Genomic DNA, 20,021 nt, shown 5'->3' with positions numbered 1-20,021 from the left:
CCATTCATAGTCACTCTACATCTTGAGAGATGTGAGTGTTTGGAAGTGCAAGCAGGAAGAGAGTGCTCAGTAGGCTTTACAACAAGTTTAAATAGAAATTTTGATCTCACCCAGGTGGGAATCTCAGTGAGATTACAGGGCATTTTGGGAACTAGAGCAAGGTCTTCTGGGGATTCAAGTCCAGGGTTCAAATATCCATTTTTACACCCTAACCTTTGTACTAACTCTTTGTATTCTTTGGGAACCCTCAATGATTCTGCCCTGAAAAGAAAAGACTATCACACCATACAAACTAATTCTCTGTAGCTTGTAATGTAATTTTCTAAAGTGAAACCATTACTTGTGTGTGTATACATATTACTTTAAAGTTTATGAGATTCTAATGACTACCTTTTTTGAATTGACTGGATTTTCTTAAAGCTATTTTTGACTACAAGAAATTTCTGGTGAAGTCTTTAGTAACCTTTCTCTGGAGGCCTGAAAAATTTTCTAATTTATTGTGGCAATTTGGCTGAGTCAATTCAATAAGATATAAGAAACTACCTAGTTTGAGTCCATAGATATTGGTGAAGTTTTAAAGAAGTGTACTTGAAATGCTAGCATTTGCTTTATTTCTTCCCCTGTAAGTAAGGAAGATTGATTTTATTCAGTTTCCAACTTCTGGTTATGGTTTCCTGTGAGCATAGGCTTTTCTTTTCAGTTAAACCACTACAAGGGCCATTGCAGGAAAAGATGTTTGCACTTTGGAAATTTCAGTGGCTATTCCTACCACCAATTGTCAAGAATATGTTAATTCCATTATTAAGTTTGCTTGAAAAATTTAAGAATGATTTCCCTTTTGTTCTTCTGTAGAGGACTCATTCAAAACCTCTAGTGCCCTAATCATTTTATTTCTCACTTATTTCCTAGAAACTCAATTTGGTCCACCCTACAACTGGAACATGAGCATTGGGTTTATTAGAAAGATACCTGTATAAGAATGTCTTGAAGACAGGAACTTATCAAATCCTTCAATCCAATTCTGCAACAAAATTAAAGAGAGTTGACAGCTGGATATATCGATTTCATCTAATGAAAGCCCTGAACCCTGCCCCCACCCCACCCCACCAATGGACAGCCCACCCCAATGATGATGCCAAACTCTGTCTTACCAGGAAAAGGAACAGATAAAAGCAGAGGTAGACACTCAGACTCCATATGTAAGCTGAGTATCTTGTGATCCTTATTTTGTGGAGGAACTTAAGGCAAACCCCAGTTTTCGAGAATAACACACTAATCCTAGGTTTGAGTGAGAATGTAAGACTCCAAAACTTAGCTTAAAAATATAAAGAGACATTTATTAATTTTGTATGCATGTTGAATTGGCTAGGAAGACAATGCAGGTGGAACACTGCCTCCTACAAGAATGTGTTCTGGGCTTTATATACTCTTTTGACAACAAGGGCTATGTGACCAGAGAAAGGATGATGATGGTATGAGGTTAGGTAGAAGTGGAGGATGTGTGTTATCTGACCAGGACTCAAGTAATGTTTAGTGGCCCAAAGATGCAGGGGTGACCAGGAACAGTTTAGGGGACAAGTAGATGTCCTGGATATATTCTGATGGTATCAGAGCATAACTAGGTGATGTATATCTGTGTCCATCTAAGAATCTAGGGGAGAATCCACGGGAAATATTTCTCTCAGTGGTCTTTCCTTATCATGGATTTTTGATACCCAGAGTCACATTTTCCTCAGCATTATAAGAATGCAAGGAAGGAAGGAAGGAAGGAACTTACCGGCTTTCTGTTTGACCTGAAGCACTTCTAGGGTTTGGGGTGTCCAAAGAAAACCCAGGTCCCATGCCACTTACTTCCACTGCCTCATTCTTCCTTTTAATCATATATCCCTGGGCCTGCAATAAAATTTGGCCTTGCTTTTCTTTTTTGCATGTGCTCTCCTTCTGAAATTAATATCAATACCCTAATCTGGGAAAGGTCCCCTTTAAGATGGGAAAAATGTTTTAACCTGAGAACTGTGGGATTTAGAAAAGAAAAATAGCCCCATATCTAAATAGAGTTTAAAAATTTCAAATCAGTTTGTTTTATTCTATTATGAGGGCTGATATGCCTTAATCTGTTCATTTGGAAATTTATAACATTCATCTAGGATGATTTTCAAAGTCTGTTGCTAAATTAACATATATTCACCATCTCTGTAGTATGAGAAGAAATTTAATTAAATAGTTTTAATTACCTCTATAATAGTTTGATAAGCTCTAACTCCATGATTTAAATAAAATAGAATAAGAAAAGAAATAGGATTAAGAGGCCCTGCAATGATGGACATGCCTATATACTTCCCGTTTTCTTGTTATACTCTGGAGGTTGTTATAGCCCCCAGTTTAGTCTTGTAGTGTCATAATCAAGTGACCTGAGAAGGAAAAAGAGAAAAGGGAGTGTTCTTTGGCTATAAACCCTGTTTTTGGAATCCATTAGCAAAGAAAAAATTTTAATCCATTTGTTTAAGATTTCATGCTATGAATATGTTCTAAATACCTGGTTGTCTTAATGACCCCTATGGAATAATTTCCAAAAGATTTAGATTGAGCATGGCTGCAGACCATTTTATTCCCACAAAATAAAGTGAGATCTCACTGAGACTCAGTTCTTTTATTTTCAGAGAGATGCCAGAGTGTTATTAATCTGATGGTGCAGTGGGAGAGCTTTAAAGTAAAATCCTGGATATGGACAGGTTGCCTTTGTCAAGAATGACAGACTAATATAGCTAGCTTAAAAATAAAAGAGATTTATTAATTTGAATGTAAGTCAAATGGTTAAGTCAAATAGAATGGCTGAGGGAGGCAGAGCAAATGGAATGCTACCTACTAGAAAAAAACGTGTTTTGGGCTTTTTAAACCATTTTAACAACAGGGCCTACATGACTATCAAGAGGATGACAATGGCATATTCCTGGGTCTCTGGAACCTGAGATGAGTCATATGGTTACGTCCTATGCCTCAAAGTCAAAAGTGGGTGAATTGTCTAGTTTAGAGAATAATAAGATATCTGGAATATAAAATAGATATTTATTGGGAATAAGCTCAGAGGTGTCTATCTGTGCTCATCAAGAATGAGGGGAGGAGGTATGTGGGTGGCTCATTGGATTGAGATCCAGGCCTATGGATGGGAGGTCCTGGGTTCAAATTTAGCCTCGGACATTTCTGGGCTGTGTGACCCTGGGCAAGTCACTTGACTCCCATTGCCTAGTCCATACACAGTATTGGTTCTTTGAAGATTAAAATGAACTCTTCCCTGATTTTGAAGATTAAAATTGTAACCCCTGCCTATTATTAGAATACCCTACTTAAAATTGAGTGGGAAGATCTGCCCATTTTTAGATCTTATCACCAAAATGTAAATATCCCACTTAATCATTAAGTGGGAGGTGTGTGACCCTCCTGCACAATAAAGAGTGAAGAACCATCAACTGACTCCCTCCTGGGCAATCCTAAGTAAGGTTTTGGACTATGATTTGTCCAAGTAAAAAGTGGAGGAAGACACAGGAAATGACACAAAAGAAGCATCTTTAAAAGGAGTGGTTACTTCCTGTGAGGGGGACTTCTTTATTCTTTGGAATGGAGGCTGAAGGAGAAATCTGCTGACTAGATCTGAGACCCTATTCCTGATGAGACTGATGGACTGACATGTGGTGAGAGAAAGAGCTGGCTCCTTTCCTGGATATTTTCTGAAGAAACTAAACTCAGGAGAGAGTAGCTTCTTGAGAGAGTTTTTCTCCTGGTCCTCAACATTGCCTAGCCCAGCTACGAACCAACTCTCCCTGCCTGGGTTGGGCTAGGGGCGGGAAATAAATTAATTAGTGCTTAAGCTAGATATCATAGCCTATCCTTTCTCTGATTTTCCTTACTTCACTCTTTCTAAATTTTGTAAATAAATTGTAAATGAATCTCTTTGGAATTAATATAAATTCCTGGCAATTAACCCCTTTCTCCCCCACCCCCCTTACAATTCTAAGACAGAAGATAAGGGTTGAAAAAAAGAAAGAATGATGGTGTAAAAAATAGACTCAAATACAGGACTACAATCCCCACGAGCCTTTGCTCCACTTTCCCAGAATGCCTTGTAATCTCACCTGGGCCAAGATCGAGAAGGTATTTAAGCTGATTCAGAGGCTTTTGAGGGCTCTCTCTTGGTGCTTGGACTTCGGTTTGGGGCAGGCCTGGCTTTTTTTCATAATGTAGGTGAGGTTGTGTCTAGGCCTCTCTATGGCCTGGACATGTGTCTCTTATCTTGTATTTTCTTTAATCCTTAATCTTCAATAAGCCTCTAAAAAATATAATACTCCTTGCAGAGAGAAACTAATTTCTACCTGCCTCAGATGCCTCAGTCTCCCCATCTCCCCTAAATTTTAATCTTTACAATGGGAGAGGCCAGAGGGGATCGTACTCTTAAATCAAAGTCACTGCAAGGAAAAATAAGTTTTATGTATTCTCTGACCTAGAACACAATCTGGGATTTTGGGGTATCTAGGGGGAACCTATACCCCTTGTTCAATGGTAACACCAGGATGAGTTTAGATTTTAGAAAAAAATGAATACTTATAATTTTCAAAATTGGTATAATTGTAACAAGATGGGGAAAGTTATATTCAAACCAAAATATGATTTGGGAATTTTGTCATGTGAGGTTAAATCTTATGAGATGGTAATTGCAAGAAATGCCACAGAATCAATTGATCTATGATGCCAATAGTTCAATGGGGTGACATCTATGAACTGACGGTGCAGTTCTGTCTTGAGGAAAAGTTGGTGATTGACTCTGCATAAACAAAATAGTCTTCTCCTCATTCCATTTCTTCAAGTATGCTATTTCCTTTGAATGGAAAGTTTTCCACCCAGCAGTATTTGTTGTTTTTTTGTTTGCTTGTTTGTTTTTTGTTTTTATTTTTTAAAACCTGACTATGCAATATTGTTAAATTTTTTCTGGATCTGATATATTAAGCTAGGAAATACCTTCTTCTTTGCTTTAGCTATTTCCTTTTTTCTTCTTTTATGACTATTTTTGAGAATTATGTTAGGTGATGCAGTCTTTTAAATATGCTAAAGCTGAAAAAGAAAAACATCTTAACAGAAGATGCAAGTAGATAGGACTGAAGATATTCAAACAATCAAGTATATGAGTATGTATTGAACTTGTCATGTACCTGTTATTAATTATGTGGTCCTTAAAATATGAGTATTATGGGAATAACTGGAAAATACTGCAATAATTGGACTAAGTCAGTTATCATTAGAGAAGATGACTTATGGTCTAGCTGGTTACTTCAAAGAAATATCTAATTACTTAGATTTTTTGTTTTATATGGGATTAAATCTTGCATAAGAATTCAAAAGGAATATAAAGTAATTTTTTAAAATAGTGGTCTATGTGGGTAAGATATTCAATCCATTTGATTATGGTTATAGACAACTCAATTGATATAACAGGAACTCTATTTGGCATTGGCAATGAGGGGTCCCTGGGATACCCCAAATGCCCATTGAATCTTGGGTCAAAGAGTATGTGAGGAATTCCCAATTCTGGTACCCCTACAATGTTGGCTAGAGGAAGCTCATCTGAAAGCAACTGAAGAAACTGTATGATAAAGCAAGTCTCTGAGAGATGCATCTCATTATCATTTCCTCTAGTTTCCAGATAAACTTTGCTAAAGTTGTTGATTATTTCAATTAGCTTTTTGGTTGAATCTCAAGGATTCTTTAAGTAGACCATCATGTCATCTGCAAAGAGTGAAAACTTGGTCTCCTCCTTGCCTATTTTGATGCCTTCAATTCCTTTATCTTCTCTAATTGCTACTGCTAGTGTTTCTAGTACAATGTCAAATAGTAGAGGTGATAATGGGCATCCTTGTTTCACTCCTGATCTTTTTGGGAATGCATCTAGTTTATCCCCATTGCAGATGATATTAGCTGATGGTTTTAGATATATACTGTTTATTATTTTTAGGAATGACCCTTCTATTCCTATGCTTTCTAGTGTTTTTAATAGGAATGGGTGTTGTATTTTATCAAAGGCTTTTTCTGCGTCTATTGAGATAATCATGTGGTTCTTGATGGTTTGTTTGTTGATGTGGTCAATTATATAGATGGTTTTCCTAATATTGAACCAGCCCTGCATTCCTGGTATGAATCCTACTTGATCATGGTGGATAACCCTTCTGATCACTTGCTGGAGTCTTTTTGCTAGTATCCTATTTAAGATTTTTGCATCTATATTCATTAGGGAGATTGGTCTATAGTTTTTTTTCTCTGTTTTTGACCTGTCTGGTTTTGGAATCAGTACCATTTTTGTGTCATAAAAGGAGTTTGGTAGAACTCCCTCTTTGCTTATTATGTCAAATAGTTTGTATAGAATTGGGATTAACTGTTCTCTGAATGTTTGATAGAATTCACTGGTGAATCCATCAGGCCCTGGGGATTTTTTCGTAGGAAGTTTTTTGATGGCTTGTTGGATTTCATTTTCTGATATGGGAATATTTAAGAATGCTATTTCTTCTTCTGTTAGTCTAGGCAGTTTGTATTTTTGTATATATTCATCCATATCACCTAAATTGGTGTATTTATTGCCATATAATTGGGCAAAGTAATTTTTAATGATTGCCTTAATTTCCTCTTCATCGGAGGTGATGTCCCTCTTTTCATCTTTGATGCTGTTAATTTGCTTTCCTTCCTTCCTTTTTTAATTAGATTGACCAGTACTTTGTCTATTTTGTTTGTTTTTTCAAAATAGCAGCTTCTTGTCTTATTTATTAAATCAATAGTTCTATCAGTTTCAATTTTTTTAATTTCTCCCTTAATATTTAGGATTTCTAGTTTGGTTTTCTGCTGGGAGTTTTTAATTTGATCGCTTTTGAGTTTTTTTATTTGCATTTCCAATTGATTGATCTTAGCTCTCCTTAGTTTGTTGATATATGCACTCAGAGATATGAATTTACCTCTGGTTACCTTTTTGGCTGCATCCCTAAAGGTTTGAAAGAATGTCTCACCATTGTCATTTTCCTTGATTAAATTGTTAATTTTTTTCTATGATTTCTTCTCTAACTAAACAATTTTGGAGTATCATATTGTTTAATTTCCAATTAGTTTTTGATTTGGTTTTCCATGTACCATTACTAAACATTATTTTTATTGCCTTGTGATCTGAAAAGGCTGAATTTATTATTTCTGCTTTTCTGCTTTTGTGTGCCATATTTCTGTGACCTAATGTATGGTCAATCTTTGTAAATTTGCCATGTGGTTCTGAGAAGTAGGTGTATTCATTTTTATCCCTATTTATTTTTCTCCATATGTCTATTAACTATAATTTTTCTAAGATTTCATTCACTTCTTTTACCTCTTTCTTATTTATTTTTTGATTTGGTTTATCTAAATTTGATAATGGTTGGTTTAAGTCTCCCACTAATATGGTTTTACTGTCTATTTCTTCCTTCAAATCTCCTAGTTTCTCCATTAGAAATTTGGGTGCTATATTATTTGTTGCATACATGTTGATTAGTGATATTTCCTCATTATCTAAAGTCCCTTTTAACAAAATATAATTACCTTCCCTATCCCTTTTGATCAGGTCTATTTTTGCTTTGGCTTTATCAGATATCATGATAACCACTCCTGCCTTCTTTCTGTCAGTTGAGTCCCAGAAGGTCTTACTCCATCCTTTATTTCTGACCTTGTGGGTATCAACCCACCTCATGTGTGTTTCTTGAAGACACCATATGGTAGGGTTTTGGATTTTAATCCATTCTGCTATTTGTATATGTTTTATGGGTGAGTTCATCCCATTCACTTTCAAAGTTATGACTGCCATTTGTAGATTCCCTGGCATTATGATATTCTTCCCTAATTCTAACCTTTTCTTCTTCGGCTCTACCTGTTAGTCCAGTGATTTACTTTAAATCAGTCCCCCTTGTCCCCTCCCTTGATATGTTTCCTTTTTTAGTCCCTCCATTTTTGTTCTATCCCCCTCCTCCCTCTCTTTTCCTACCCTTTTTTCCCCTTACCCCCTCCCCTCCCTTGGTTTTCCCTTCTCCCTACCCTTGTTGGGTAAGATAGAATTCAAGATCCCAATGGATCTGGGTGTTTTTCCCTCTCAGAGTTGATTTCCCTGAGATTATGGTTTAAGTAAAAATTCTCTTCCTCTCCTTCTTATAAGAGTTTCCTTCCCCTCCCCTTCCCATGTGAATCTTTGTGTGAGAAAGAATATTCTATTTGGTCTTTCTTTTCCCCCTTTTTACACATTACATTTTCACCACCTGTTAGTATACATAGATTGATATAAATGTAGTCCTTATAGAAGAGAGTTTGAGTAAAAGAAGAAGATAACATTTTTCTCCTTTCCCCTTTCCTTCATATTTACCTTTTCAGGTATTCCATGCTCTTTGTTTTTCTGTCAAACTTTCCACAGAGCTCTGGTCTTTTCTTTGCAAAAACTTGGAAATCTTCTATTTTGTTGAATGCCCATACTTTCCCTTGGAATTATATAGTCAGTTTTGCTGGATAGCTGATTCTTGGTTGAAGACCCAGCTCTCTTGCCTTTCTGAAGATCATGTTCCATGCCTTACGATCATTCAGAGTAGAACATGCAAGGCCTTGTGTGACCCTGATTGGCATTCCTTTTTACCTAAATTCTCCTTTTCTGGCTTCTTGTAGGATTTTTTCTTTTGCTTGAGAACTTTGGAATTTGGCAATTACATACCTGGGAGTTGTCTTTTGGGGATTTAGTGTAGAGGGTGTTCTGTGAGCTCTGTCAGTGGCTGTATTGCCCCCTTGTTCTAGAATCTCTGGGCAATTTTCTTTGATTATATCTTGTATCACCATGTCCAGTTTGGTGTTTATTTCTGGCTTTTCTGGAAGTCCAATTATTCTTAAATTATCTCTTTTCCCTCTGTTTTCCAAATCTGTTACCTTGTCAGTGAGATATTTTATGTTCTCTTCTAATTTCTTGGTCTTTTGGCTTTGCTTTATTAGTTCTTGCTTTAAAACCTGGTTTTCCTTTTCAGTTTGGTCAAACTGGTTTTGTAGATGCGTGAATTTCTTTGCATTATTTCCCATTTTTCCTCCCAGAAGGTTTCCATCTTTTTTCTCATTTCTGTTTCATATTCTTCATGGGTTTGTGGAAAGTTTCCATTTTCTTTGGAAGGCTTCGGCGCATTTGCTTGTGTTTCCTCTTCTATCTCCTCTGTGTTTTGTATTTTTGCTCCATAAAATGTGTCCAAAGTCACCCCCTTCTTCTTGTTTTTTTTTTTTAATTTTGAGTTTTTTGTGCTTCTGTGGAGTTTGCCATCTCTATCTGAGTAGGGAGGATTAGCTTTTCTTATCTCTGTCTGGCATTCAGAGGTTTTAGCCCTAGGCAGATTGTCCATTCTGTGGCTTGGCCCTTGTTTCTGTGCCTCAGCCTGCTGGAAGAGCCAGCACTTGGAGGGGGTAGGGACTGCGACTTCCAGGAGCTGTGAGCACTGGTGATAGGATTAACCTCAGACTGAGTATGCCCTCAGGCAAGGACCTTCAGTGAGACTCAGATGGAAGGATCTGGTCAGGGGGCTACAGGCTCCTCTTGTCTCTCTCTGTTTCCCTGCTGTCTGGGTGCCCCCTCGACTGGGTCAGGTTGTTTTCAGGATTCGGTCTTCAGCTCCGAGGCCCTTTTCCCAGCCCTGAGGGTTACTGTTCTTTCAGAAGACCCTGCACTCTGAGGGGGGAGGTGCTGTGGCTTCCTGGAGCTCTGAGGGCTGGTGATAGGATTAACCTCAGACTGAGTATGCCCTCAGACAGTGACCTTCAGTGAGACCCAGATGGAAGGGTCTGGTCAGGGGGCTACATGCCACCCTCCCCCATCTCTCTCTGTCTCCCTGCTCTCTGGGTGCCCCCGCGACTGGCTCAGGTCGTTTTCAGGGGGCGGCCCTCAGAACAGCTGGCTCCCGAGGCCCCCCTGCCAGCCCTAAGATTCCTGCTGCTGCCTCGGACTCAGCACTCTGGGTTGAGGGGGATGGGTCCTGGTACTTTCCCTTTGCCTTCCCCTTAGATCCAAGTGATTTCGAGCTCAGACTCTTGGGGGGAGGCATACCTTTTGATCCAGGTCCAGGAGGAGTGTTTCCGGGGTCTATTCTGCTGTTTGTTTTTAATTTCAATGCCCTAGGAGCATTCCTTTTGAGATCGGTAAGGAAGGGTTTCTGGAGCTCCCAACTTTAGCCTTCTCTAAGCTGCCATCTTGACCAGAAGTCTCGATTCTGGTAATTTTTAAGTGAGCAAACTCCTGAATCAGATAACATTCCGCTCTCCCACAATAGTATCACTTACTCCAAATTCTGTGGTCTTTCTACTAGACCACAATGCCACAGCATGTAGTGCTCATTCTATGAGAAGCATCTTTTTCCCATCAGTTCAGTTACTTCTATATATGTAATTATTTGCTCTTTCAGAAAGGAAAAAATACAAATCTTCCTTTATCATGTTACAACAACAGAAATCTCCATTCAGCTTCTTAAATCTGTATACCAAAAATCAAATGCAGGGAAATTATTGGTCTTTTTATGCCATCTGACTTACTAGTGAACAGAAGAATAGGACATTATAAATAAAAACATTTAAGCTGCAGAATGGGTCAAAAATATATGTATAGAAAGGAAAAAATGATTAAACTTGTCAGGTGTCACTACCATAAAAGTTTTCTAAAAGGAAAGACATTTATAAGTCATGAAACACTGATTCCCTAAGGCAAATCTGGGGAAGAAACTTGCTCCTATAGAATATAAATGAGTATTTACTTAGAAACCAAACAAAACAAAAACCTCCTTGAGATATTACAAAATGTTTCATGATTCCTGGCTAAACACTCTTCTATATTCTCTGGCTAAACATACACAATATTTTCTAGAATGAAACAATTAATAGTGAAGATGAAAGTAAGGTAATCCAAATAAGGAGAGGAAAAGGCATAAATGTAAAAATGAATTCTGCATCCAACATTATTAGATTGTTTACATAAGATGCATACAAACAAATCAGAAATGTAAAAATACAGTAAATAACAAAAGCTAAAGAGAACAAGACTTTTTAAAAAATTCAGTAGTGTGGAAAATGTTTTTATCCTCTCTTTGTTTTAAAGCAATATTGTAACTCATCTTTAAGAAAAGACTGCAACAACTTGAGTAATAATTTCTGAAACCTTTTATTTTTAACTTTATAAAGGCATCCATACTCAATATTTTTGATAGTTCTAGTATGTTTGTATGTGTATCTGTGTGCATGTGGATGTGCTTCTAAATAGGGAGAGAAAAAATAATTCATTTTATCTTTGGCTTTGCATTTAATGATATAAGGGGATAATTCTTTTAAAAATGTTATATTATGGTTCTGTTTTAGTCTAGTCACAAATTAAATTTTTATAAATACTTTTAGAAATTTAACATATGATTTCCAACTCAGTAATACCTGCTAGCTACTAAAAGGAGGTAGGAAAAATGTATATATTAAATAATTAAATGTTTCTGAAAAACTGAGTTGCATAAAATGGATAAAAATTTCACTTCTTAGTAATATACTTATTTCAAAGAGCAAACTTGGAATAACCACAATCTAATTTAGATGTTTTCATAGAAGAGACATGATCAAAACCATGAAAATCTTTAATTTCATCAGAAGGCATTTATCCAATTAATGGCAATCCTAACTAAACCAATACTTAAATAAATTGGAGCGTCTTGAGCAACATGGGACTTAAATAATCTGTCTGCTAAAAAAACAGTGTCATAAACTTGAATATAGATATTCCTGCTTTTCCTTTTAGTGCTTCGAATTCCATGCTGTCTATATTGTTTATCCAACAAAGAAGCACCATGAACTTTTGCTAGGGGTTCATTGAGACCTGTGATGAAATTGGCATAAGGAAAACTTTGTGAGGTAACTAACTACCTATGTGAAGCCTCACCTGTTTTGAAACATGGAGTCTTAGGAAATTGTCAAAGCAATTGAGAATTTAAGTTACTTGATGAGTGTCACACAGTCATTCTGTGTTGGAAAAGTGATTTAAATTCAATTTTTGGAACTACAAAGTCAGCTCTCAATTCTGATGTTGCTCTGATTCACTGTTTTAGCATTGTAAATTAAGACAGTAGTTTACCCATTAGTATTATATAATAAATTTCTTGTCTGGAAGTCAAAACATTAACAAAAGACAAATTATAATGGCCAAGAATAAATATTTCAAGGAATTTCTTCAAAGTGGGAGTATGTGACATTAAACTGAGCATATAGCCAACATTTTATTGTAATATGGGGGAAATATATATGTGTACATATATATAAATGTATATATAAAACATGTAACTGATGAATATATATATATATTCATATGATATATTCATAATGAATCATCATAACATATATTCATAATGAATATATATATATATTCATTATAGACCAGACTTCCGGGTTAACATGGCTGCAATCTAGATGCGAATTACTTCCTCTCCCAGGCATCGAACGAAATAGACTACCTCAATAGAGCATAAAAATCACCTTTGGGAGAATGGAGGGACTCTCCAGTATTATCCCACAGAAACGAAAGTATGTGGGGCTTGAACATTTCCAAACTATAAGGAGGAGGAAAAGCTTGCATAAAAACATTAAATGAGCCGCCCCTCCCCCCCCACCAAACCAGAGTAAGGTATCAGAGTGTTCACTGGGACAGCAAGTGAGTGAGGAATGTCTCTATCTGGGGGGGCACACCAGGGTCCTTGGGATCTAAAGACAACCTCTCAGGGCAGTTTCACGGGAGAATCCTACGCTTATCACAGGGGCGGCCTCACTGAACATGGGTGGTTGCTCTGAGCAAATGGGGTGGCTTCTCTGAACACTGGAGAGGTTGCGCAGAGCAAAGGGACAGCATCGCTGAGAACAGGGGCCTGTGCTCTAAGAAACCTCGGAGGCTGGGAAGAACAAGTCTGAGGAAACCTAAATTCACAGAAAACCTGCCGAAATCACCCAGACCCCAGACCAAAAAGGAAAGTGTAATAAAACCACCAAAGGGATGGCTCACACGGCCCAAAATCAAGCCTCCAGGAAGAAAGGGAAAAAGGTGACTATTGAAAATTTTTATGGCAGGAGTACACAAGGAAAAGAAGAGAAAGGGGATGAAACCCAAACAAAATCAAAACATGCCTCACAAAATGGAAATTATCCACAAACTCTGGAAGAACTCAAATTGGAGCTTACCCAATAGATGGAAACCTTCTGGAAAGAAAAATAGGAGAAAGAGATCAGCAGTCTGATAGACAAGACTTCAAAATTGGAGAAAGTGCTGGAAGCATCTAATTGAAGGGCAAACAAAGCTGAAAAGCAAAACCAGTCCCTAACGAGCAGAATTAAGCAACTAGAAGACAGTGAGCATGCAAAACAGCAAGAGTTAATAAAGTAAAGCCAAAAAATTAATGAATTAGAAGAAAACACAAAATATCTCACTGAGAAGGTCACAGACCTGGAAAACAGAGGAAGAAGAGGCAACAGGAGAATTATTGGTCTGCCCAAAAACAAGAGATAAATAAAAACTTTGATGCTATACTATAGGAAATTATAGAAGAAAACTGCCCACATGTTCTGGAGCAAGGGGGCAAAATAGAAATAGAAAGGGTTCATTGAACACCCACTATACTAAATCCCCAAAAGAAAACCCCTAGGAATATAATCGCCAAATTCAGGAGCTTCCAAGAAAATGAGGAAATCCTATAAGGAGCCAAGAAGAGGAGATTCAGATATAGGGGGGCTCCCATAAGGATCACACATGACTTAGCGGCTAACACACTAAGAGACCTCAAAGCATGGAAGATGATATTTAGAAAGGCAAGAGAGCTGGGTCTCCAACCAAGAATCAACTACCCAGCAAAACTGACTATATACTTCCAGGTGAAAGTATGGGCATTCAACAAAATAGAAGATTTCCAAGCATTTGCTAAGAAAAGACCAGAACTTAGTGGAAAACTTGATATCCAAGCACAGAAAGCAAGAGAAACATGAAAAGGTAAATATGAAAGAAAGGTAAAAGGAGATAAATCTTATCTTTTTCTTTAAGTCAAACTCTCTTCTATAAGGACTACATTTACATCAAATTATATTTATTAATATGTGGGGAAAATGTTTTGTGTAACTCTCAAAAATTGTATGCATCATAAGAGTAGTTAGAAGAAACATGCATAGGGAAAGATTGGGGCATTAAGAAGATTTGGTGAAAGTGGGGGCAAAGAAAGGAAAAAAGAAGGGGGGGAACCGTCGATAATACTAAGATATACTTCAAGAAATAGGGGGGACTTAATAGAATAATCTTTCCCATATGAAGATACACATGGGAAGGGGAGGGGAAGAACTCTCATATGAGAAGGAGAGGAAGAGAGCATGAAGTGGAATTACTTAAACCTTACTCTCAATGAAACCAACTCTGAGAGGGAAGAGCATCAAGATCCAGTGGGATCCTGAATTCTATCTTATTCAACAGGGTAAGAAAGAAAGGGAAATTAAGGAGGGGGAGGGGGAAGTGAGTATAAAAAGGGAGGGAAGGAGAGGAGGGAGGGGAAGGGAGCATTAAAAGGGAGGGGCTATAAAGGGAAGCATACAAAGGGAGGGGACTAGGGTGACTGACCCAAAGTAAATCACTGGTTCAAAAGGATACAGCCTAGGGAAGATAGGTCAGAACTAGGGGAAGATTTCAAAATGTCAGGGAATCCACAATTGACAATCATAACTTTGAATGTGAATGGGATGGACTCACTCATAAAACATAGACAAATAGCAGATTAGATTAGAACCCAAAACCATACCAAATGTTGTCTTCAAGAAACACATATGAGGCGGGTTTATACTCACAGGGTTAGAATTAAAGGATGGAGTAAGTCCTTGTGGGCCTCAATTGATATAAAGAAGGCAGGAGTTGTAATCATGATATCTGACAAAGCCAAAGCACAAATAGACCTGATCTAAAGGGATAGGGAAGGTAAATATATTCTATTAAAAGGGAGTATTGACAATGAGGAAATATAACTAATCAACATGTATGCACCAAATGGAATAGCATCCAAATTTCTAATGGAGCAACTAGGAGAATTGAAGGAGGAAATAGACAGTAAAACCATATTAGTGGGAGACGTAAACCAACCACTATGAAATTTAGATAAATCAAAGCAAAAATTATATAAGAAAGAGGTAAAAAGGTGAATGAAATCTTGGGAAAATTAGAGTTAATAGACATATGGAGAAAAAGAAATAGGGACAAAAAGGAATACACCTTCTCAGCACCATATGGCACATTCACAAAAATAGATCATACACTAGGTCACAGAAACATGGCACTCAAATGCAGAAAAACAGAAATAATGAATGCAAACTTTTCAGATCATAAAGCAATAAAAATATTGATCAGTATGAGTACATGGAAAGCCAAATCAAAAATTAATTGGAAATTAGATAATATGATACTTCAAAATCGGTTAGTTAGAGAAGAAATCATAGAAATAATTAATAATTTCATTGAGGAAAATGACAATGATGAGACATCCTTTCAAACCTTATGTGATGCAGCCAAAGCAGTACTTAGAGGATAATTCATATCCATGAATGCATATATTAACAAATTAGGGAGGGCAGAGATAAATGAATTGGAAATGCAAATCAAAAAACTTGAGAACGAACAAATTAAAAACCCCCAGAAGAAAACCAAACAAGAGATCCTAAAAATTAAGGAAGAAATTAATAAAATCAAAAGTGATAGAACTATTGCAATAATAATACTAATTATTAATTATATAAATATAAAAAATAAAAATAAAACTAATAAAAAAATAATAAACAAGTGTAGAAGCTGATACTTTGAAGAAACAGACAAAATAGACAAAAAAGGACAATCTAGTTAGAAAAGGAAAGAAGAAAGGCAAATTACCAGCATTAAGGATGAAAAGGGGGATCTCACCTCCAATGAAGAGGAAATTAAGGCAATCATTAAAAACTAATTTGCCCAACTATATGGCAATAAATATACCAACCTAGGTGATATGGATGAATATTTACAAAAATATAAATTGCCTAGACTAACAGAAGAAGAAATAGATTTCTTAAATAATCCGATAACAGAAAAAGAAATCCAACAGGCCATCAAAGAACTTCCTAAGAAAAAATCCCCAGGGCCTGGTGGATTTACAAGTGAATTCTATCAAACATTCAAAGAACAGCTAACTCCAATACTACACAAACTATTTGACATAATAAGCAAAGAGGGAGTTCTACAAAATTCCTTTAGTGACACAAACATGGTACTGATCCCAAAGCCAGGCATGCCAAAAACAGAGAAAGAAAATTATAGAAGAATCTCCCTAATGAATATAGATGCAAAAATCTTAAATATGATACTAGCAAAAAGACTCCAGAAAGTGATCAGAAGAGTCCTTCACCATGATCAAGTAGGATTTATACCAGGGATGCAGGGATGGTTCAATATTTGGAAAACCATCCACATAATTGACCACATCAACAAGCAAACCAACAAAAATCACATGATTATTTCAATAGATGCAGAAAAGGCCTTTGGTAAAATACAACACCCATTCCTATTAAAACACTAGAAAGCATAGGAATACAAAGGTCATTCCTAAAATTAATAAACAGTATATATCTAAAACCATCAACTAATATCATCTGCAAAGGGGATAAACTAGATGCATTCCCAATAAGATCAGGAGTGAAACAAGGATGCCCATTATCACCTCTATTATTTGACATTTTACTAGAAACACTAGCAGTAGCAATTAGAGAAGAAAAAGAAATTGAAACATTAAAATAGGAAAGGTGGAGACCAAGTTATCACTCTTTGTGGATGACATGATGGTCTACTTAAAGAATCCTAGAGATTCAACCAAAAAGCTAATCAAAATAATCAACAACTTTAGCAAAGTTGCAGGATACAAAATAAACCCACATAAGTCATTAGCATTTCTATATATTTCCAACACAGCTCAGCAGCCAGAACTAGAAAGAGAAATCCCATTCAAAATCACCTTAGACAAAATAAAATACTTAGGAATCTATCTCCTGAAACAAACACAGGAACTATATGAACAGAACTACAAAACAATCTCAACACAACTAAAACTAGACTGGTACAATTGGAAGAACATTAACTGCTCATGGGTAGGACAAGTCAATATAATAAAAATGACAATTCTACCCAAACTCATTTATCTATTTAGTGCCATACCCATTGAACTTCCAATTTTTTTTACTGATTTAGAAAAAAACATAACAAAGTTCATTTGAAAGAACAAAGGATCAAGGATATCCAGGGAAAAAATGAAAAAAAAAATACAAAGGATGGGGGCCTTGCAGTCCCAGACCTCAGACTATTTTATAAAGCAGCGGTCATCAAAACAATTTGTTACTGGCTAAGAGAAATAAAGGAGGATCAGTGGAATAGACTTGGGGTATGTGACCTCAGCAGGACAGTATACGACAAACCCAGAGAACCCAGCTTTTGGGATAAAAATACACTATTTCATAAAAACTGCTGGCAAAATTGGAGGACAGTGTGGGAAAGATTAGGTTTAGATTGTTAGATTTAAAATTTTTGAAGGCCTTATCTGTAACAGTTAAAAGAGTCATGTTGTAAACTGTAGTGAGTTAAAATGGTAGAAGTTATAAATTGTGATAGATATAAGAGAGGGTGAGTTAATTTGACCTCAGAAAATATGTTTCACTACAGTGTCTTGGTATTTAAATCAAATATAAGTTGGTCGCCAGGGAAATAGTCCCAATTATTTAAATATCTAAGTCAACTGGGTTTTATAGAGATTTTAATTAATACAAATGTGGAATTAAAGAAAAGAGAGAAAAAGGAAATAAGTATGAAGAGCCTTAAGCCAACATGGCCTAGACCTGAGTCTTAAGAGAGAGAGATCAGTCAGTCAGTCTTTTAACACTTACCACAAGGTCTGTCTAAGCAAGGATTCTAGTGACACCAGGCCAGCTCCATCTCAGCTGATTTCACCAGAGAGAGTTCCAGCCAGAGTCATCCTTAAAGAACTTTCCAGCCAGAGACTGTTTGAAAGGGCCTCTCTCCAGAGCCTCCAGAGGGACAGAGTCCCCTCAGAGGAGCTCCAGCAAGACCTCCTTAGAGATTGTCCTCCTAGAGCTTCCCTTCTCCAGAGCCTCTCTCAAGAGATTCTTCCCAAGCGATCCTCATCAGAGATCCTCCAAAAGGATTTGTTTTTTCCAAGAGATTCTGCTTTTTCTTATATAGGGGTTTTTCTCCTATGTCACCTCCCCTAAGTCCTTACATCTACCAATTACTTTTGATGTTTTCCAAAGGACTGCCCATCTGAATTCCTGCTAAGTTGACTAATCTGCTCAGTAAGTCTGAACCAGAAAAAATGCTGCTGTGTTGACTAATCTCCTCAGTAAGTCTGAACCAGTGAAAATATGGCTGAGTCAACTAATCTCATTAAGAGAAAACTTGCCCAACCCTTTTAGGTATCTAGCATCTCATTGTATCAATTCTAAAAAACAGGTATGGCTCAAAGAAGTCCTTGCCTTATTATAAGCATGGGTTCAAGTACTTTCATTGTTTAGCAAGGAGTTTTCTCCCCTAAAGAAGTCTTAAGTACGGGTGGAGTAGAGGTCCTCCCATTTCTGATCCTGGCGAGTTCTCTCATCAAAATGGGGAATGTTTCCCAGTAGGGAATTTGTTCCAATGGAGGATTCCTCAATGTGGAAATTTTTAACATTCACAAATCTGAGAAATTTCAAGATTTACAAGATCAACACCTCACACCCTACACCAAGATTACCTCAAAATGGGTGATTGACTTGAATATAAAGAAGGAAACTATAAGAAAATTAGGCGAACACAGAATAGTATATATGTCAGACCTTTGGGAAGGGAAAGATTTTAAAACCAAGCAAGACTTATAAAGAGTCACAAAATGCAAAATATATAATTTGGAATATATCAAATTTAAAAGTTTTTGTACAAAAAAAACCAATGTAACTAAAATCAGAAGGAAAGCAACAAATTGGGAAGCAATCTTCATAAAAATCTCTGACAAACGTTTAATTACTCAAATTTAGAAAGAGCTAAACCAATTGTATAAAAAATCAAGCCATTCTCCAATTGATAAATGGGCAAGGGACAAGAACAGGCAGTTCTCAGCCATAGAAATCAAAAGTATTAATAAGCACATGGAAAAAGTGCTCTACATCTCTTATAATCAGAGAGATGCAAAGCAAAACAACTCTGAGGTATCACCTCACACCTAGCAGACTGGCTAACATGACAGCTATGAAAAGTAATGAATGCAGGAGGGGATGCGGCAAAGTAGGGACACTAATTCATTGCTGGTGGAATTGTGAATTGATCCACCTATTCTGGAGGGCAATTTGGAACTATGCCCAAAGGGTAATAAAAGACTGTCTACCCTTTGATCCATTGTAAACCTCAAAATTCCTTAGACTTATAAATGTTGGAAATTTCACCATTGGGATATTTCATACTTGGAAAATTTCTTACTGATAGTCTATTGGAATGGGTACCCCATTGGCATGGGAGGTTCCTTCTCTTCCCTTCTTCAGATTACTTTAGGACAGAAACCTTTTGCTGAACAATGGAAAGGACTTTGACCTATGCTTAAGCATAGAACAGGAATTTCTTTGAATCATGATTGATTTTAGAATTGATACAATGGAGATACTTGGAATAAATCTCCACCTTATTCAGTCCTAACAGGATTGAGTAAGGGCTGCAGCCTAGATCAAAGATTTAATCATTTGAAAATATGACCTTCAACAGACATGTGCAAAAGCCAGAAACCTCTGGGCGGTCCTGGGTTAAGCTAGAGCCTCTATTGGCACAGGGAAATTGATGAACAGTGATTGGTAGATGGGAGAACTGAGAGGAGGAACTTGGATGGTTTCCTTAAAGATAGGAGGGTCTGGAGACTGGAGGG

The sequence above is a fragment of the Monodelphis domestica genome, chromosome 2, assembly GCF_027887165.1.
Source record: "Monodelphis domestica isolate mMonDom1 chromosome 2, mMonDom1.pri, whole genome shotgun sequence".
Taxonomy (NCBI): domain Eukaryota; kingdom Metazoa; phylum Chordata; class Mammalia; order Didelphimorphia; family Didelphidae; genus Monodelphis; species Monodelphis domestica.
The sequence above is the reverse complement of the archived record's forward strand: the minus strand, read 5'-3'. Positions refer to the sequence as shown.